General features: G+C 46.9%; 1 protein-coding gene across 2 annotated transcripts in view; it reads left to right on the top strand.

Moving 5' to 3' along the window:
- LOC143290805 (protocadherin gamma-A12-like) overlaps window positions 1–651 on the top strand; it is a 25,067-nt gene extending 24,416 nt beyond the window's left edge. For both annotated transcript variants that reach the window (XM_076600322.1, XM_076600324.1), the window contains exon 15: window positions 1–651. This exon is cut by the window's left edge and continues 598 nt beyond it. The gene's annotated coding sequence lies outside the window, so the exon portion shown is untranslated.
- Window positions 652–5,000: the final 4,349 nt, after the last annotated feature.

Genomic DNA, 5,000 nt, shown 5'->3' with positions numbered 1-5,000 from the left:
TTAACTCTTTCCATACGAACGGCGAAAGAGACGACGTTAACAGCGTTTCACCCCAATTACCATCATCAAAATATTGCAAGCGGAAGGCTCTTATACTGAAGACGTGAATGTTGACAAAGAATACCACAATTCTTACGACGGAAGCTAAAGGTTGGGTCATTCAGACACCCACTGGACATCCGAGGGGTCTGTGTAGAGGAGAAGAGAGGACTGGCCGTATTGAGTGAGTTAAAAAATCTAATTTGTTCCTACAAGCAGTGATGGTCGTCTTCCCCGTCAGGCAGGCCTAAATGCTGGATGTCCTCCGTCAGTCATATTGTGGTTATGTTCATGTTCTAGTACTACATTGATAATACAGCTATTCAAATCAATAATTCTTACTTGTTGAAGGGGGAAGAGGCCCCTCGATGTATTCCCTGTGATGAGCCTCTCACCGTGAAACAGATGCTCCTTGACTGTTGGGATCTGCGCAGCATGACGTTAGACACAGACATTACACGGCGGTTTCTCTGAAGACTTTGTTTCGTGATGTCCCTCCGTGGGCGCTGATGGACTTCTTGAAAGAAGTGAACATTTTAAAGCAGATTTGAAGGTTTTAAACTATGGAAGGTTTTTTAAACTTTGTGTGGAAAGCTTATAGTGGTGACTCGTTTTTATTGTTTTTTGGGTTTTTTTTTACCCTTGTAGTAGGTATTAACGTGGCGATAGCCTTGAGATGGCCTTAGTGGTCGGCGAGGCTCTAAGCACCATAATTTCATTTCATTTCAAATCAATATTAGTGGCTTTGAGCTATTTGTTGTGACCAGTACGTATGTAGCATGAACCTGTTCGGGGTTGCCTTCAAGTGGCTCACTGTATAGAGACGATATTCACGTGGAGTCCATGGGATAGTAGTTGACAATAAAATGTTTATGAATAGCGTTGATTGGTTTTAACTCTCTCCATACGAACGGCGGAAGAGACGACGTTAACAGCGTTTCACCCCAATCACCATCATCAACATATTGCAAGCGGAAGGCTCTTATACAGAAGAGGTGAATGTTGACAAAGAATACCACAATTCTGACGACGGAAGCTAAAGGTTGGGTCATTCAGACACCCACTGGACATCCGAGGGGTCTGTGTAGAGGAGAAGAGAGGACTGGTCGTACTGAGTGAGTTAAAAAATCTCATTTGTTCCTACAAGCAGTGATGTTCGTCTTCCCCGTCAGGCAGGCCTAAATGCTGGATGTCCTCCGTCAATCATATTGTGGTTATGTTCATGTTCTAGTACTACATTGATAATACAGCTATTCAAATCAATAATTCTTACTTGTTGAAGGGGGAAGAGGCCCCTCAATGTATTCCCTGTGATGAGCCTCTCGCCGTGAAACACGTGCTCCTTGACTGTTGGGATCTGCGCTGCATGACGTTAGACACAGACATTACACGGCGGTTTCTCTGAAGACTTTGTTTCGTGATGTCCCTCCGTGGGCGCTGATGGACTTCTTGAAAGAAGTGAACATTTTAAAGCAGATTTGAAGGTTTTAAACTATGGAAGGTTTTTTAAACTTTGTGTGGAAAGCTTATAGTGGTGACTCGTTTTTATTGTTTTTTTGGGTTTTTTTACCCTTGTAGTAGGTATTAACGTGGCGATAGCCTTGAGATGGCCTTAGTGGTCGGCGAGGCTCTAAGCACCATAATTTCATTTCATTTCAAATCAATATTAGTGACTTTGAGCTATTTGTTGTGACCAGTACGTATGTAGCATGAACCTGTTCGGGGTTGCCTTCAGGTGGCTCACTGTTTTGAGACGATATTCACGTGGAGCCCATGGGATAGTATTTGACAATAAAATGTTTATGAATGACGTTGATTGGTTTTAATACCCTGGACACGGTGATTGATAATACAATGTATGCCCAGTACAGTAATAGCACAGAGCATCAGCTGTATCACTTGATGAGAGGATTGTGACATAAATACAGAAATGAACAGGTTTCACATTGTGTTGGAGTGATTAGTCTGTGTGCATGCGTGTGTGCGTGCGTGTGTGTGTGTGTGTGTGTGTGTGTGTGTGTGTGTGTGTGTGTGTTTGGGCGTGTGTGTGCGTGTATGGGTGTGGGGGGACAGGCAGCAGGGTGATAGGTGTTTATCTGGTAAATGGCACAGCAGTTACCTCACGTCATGACAGGTGTGAAATGACAGACAGGTGTTTATCTGGCAAATGGCACAGCTGTTACCTCACATCATGACAGGTGTGAAATGACAGGTGTTTATCTGGCAAATGGCACAGCTGTTACCTCACATCGTGACAGGTGTGAAATGACAGACAGGTGTTTATCTGGCAAATGGCACAGCTGTTACCTCACATCATGACAGGTGTGAAATGACAGACAGGTGTTTATCTGGCAAATGGCACAGCTGTTACCTCACATCATGACAGGTGTGAAATGACAGACAGGTGTTTATCTGGCAAATGGCACAGCTGTTACCTCACATCATGACAGGTGTGAAATGACAGACAGGTGTTTATCTGGCAAATGGCACAGCTGTTACCTCACATCGTGACAGGTGTGAAATGACAGGTGTTTATCTGGCAAATGGCACAGCTGTTACCTCACATCATGACAGGTGTTTATCTGGCAAATAGCACAGCTGTTACCTCACATCATGACAGGTGTGAAATGACAGGTGTTTATCTGGCAAATGGCACAGCTGTTACCTCACGTCATGACAGGTGTGAAATGACAGACAGGTGTTTATCTGGCAAATGGCACAGCTGTTACCTCACATCATGACAGGTGTGAAATGACAGGTGTTTATCTGGCAAATAGCACAGCTGTTACCTCACATTGTGTGACAGGTGTGAAATGACAGACAGGTGTTTATCTGGCAAATGGCACAGCTGTTACCTCACGTCATGACAGGTGTTTATCTGGCAAATGGCACAGCTGTTACCTCACATCATGACAGGTGTGAAATGACAGGTGTTTATCTGGCAAATGGCACAGCTGTTACCTCACATTGTGACGGGTGTGAAATGACAGGTATTATCTTTTTTTCCCTCTTCTTCTTCATTCGTGGACTGCAACTCCCACGTTCACTCATGTGTACACAAATGGGTTTTTTTTACGTTTATGACCGTTTTTACCCCGCCATGTAGGCAGCCATACTGCGTTTTCTGGGTGTGCATGCTGTATATGTTCTTGTTTCCAAACCCACCGAACGCTGACATGGATTATATGATCTTTAACATGCGTATTTGATCTTCTGCTTGCGTGTACACGTGAAGAGGGTTCAGGCACAAGTAGGTCTGGACATATATTGACCTGGGAAATCGGAAAAAAAAAAAATCTCCACACTGTACTCACTAGGCGCTGTTACCGAGATTCGAACCCGGGACCCTCAGGTTGAAAGTCAAAAACTTTAACCAATTAGCTATCGTACCCGTCCGTCAATTTATTTGACAAGTTATCTGACCAATGACACAGTTTCACGCAGGTGCAAATATGGCAGGAAGACAGGTGTGAAATGACAGGAGACTGTGGTGATCTGACAGGGAGGCAAGTGCAAATTCAAAGGGTACAAAGACGGTGACTTGAGAATGAGACGGGTATTGTTTCAAAGAGACACAGGTGTGATTTGACAAGGAGACAAGTGTGACTTCACAGGGAGTCAGGTGTGACCTCACAGGGAGACAGGTGTGACCTCACAGGGAGACAGGTGTGACTTCACAGGGAGACAAGTGTGACTTCACAGGGAGACAGGTGTGACCTCACAGGGAGACAGGTGTGACCTCACAGGGAGACAGGTGAGACTTCACACGGAGACAAGTGTGACTTCACAGGGAGTCAGGTGTGACCTCACAGGGAGACAGGTGTGACCTCACAGGGAGACAGGTGAGACTTCACACGGAGACAAGTGTGACTTCACAGGGAGTCAGGTGTGACCTCACAGGGAGACAGGTGTGACTTCACAGGGAGACAGGTGTGACTTCACAGGGAGACAAGTGTAACTTCACAGGGAGACAGGTGTGACTTCACAGGGAGACAAGTGTAACTTCACGAGGAGACAGGTATGACTTCACAGGGAGACAAGTGTAACTTCACGAGGAGACAGGTATGACTTCACAGGGAGACAGGTGTGACTTCACAGGGAGACAGGTGTGACTTCATAGAGAGACAAGTGAAACTTCACAGGGATACAGGTGTGACTTCACAGGGAGACAGGTGTGACTTCACAGGGAGACAGGTGTGACTTCACAGGGAGACGGGTGTGACCTCACAGGTATGACTTCACAGGGAGACAGGTGTGACTTCACAGGGAGACAGGTGTGACCTCACAGGTATGACTTCACAGGGAGACAGGTGTGACTTCACAGGGAGACAGGTGTGACCTCGCAGGTATGACCTCACAGGGAGACAGGTGTGACTTCACAGGGAAGCAGGTGTGACATCACAGGTATTCGCAGGGAGACAGGTGTGACCTCACAGGGAGACAGGTGTGACTTCACAGGGAGACAGGTGTGACTTCACAGGGAAGCAGGTGTGACATCACAGGTATTCGCAGGGAGACAGGTGTGACCTCACAGGGAGACAGGTGTGACTTCACAGGGAGACAGGTGTGACTTCACAGGGAGACAGGTGTGGCTTCACACAGAGACAGGTGTGACCTCACAGGAGACAGGTGTGACTTCACACGGAGACAGGTGTTACCTCACAGGGAGACAGGTGTGACTTCACAGGGAGACAGGTGTGACCTCACAGGAGACAGGTGTGACTTCACAGGGAGACAGGTGTGACCTCACAGGGAGACAGGTGTGACTTCACAGGGAGACAGGTGTGACTTCACAGGGAGACAGGTGTGACCTCACAGGGAGACAGGTGTGACTTCACAGGGAGACAGGTGTGACTTCACAGGGAGACAGGTGTGACTTCACAGGGAGACAGGTGTGACCTCACAGGGAGACAGGTGTGACTTCACACGGAGACAGGTGTGACCTCACAGGGAGACAGGTG

The sequence above is a fragment of the Babylonia areolata genome, chromosome 16 (genome assembly GCF_041734735.1).
Source record: "Babylonia areolata isolate BAREFJ2019XMU chromosome 16, ASM4173473v1, whole genome shotgun sequence".
NCBI lineage: Eukaryota > Metazoa > Mollusca > Gastropoda > Neogastropoda > Buccinidae > Babylonia > Babylonia areolata.
The sequence above is the reverse complement of the archived record's forward strand: the minus strand, read 5'-3'. Positions and strand labels throughout refer to the sequence as shown.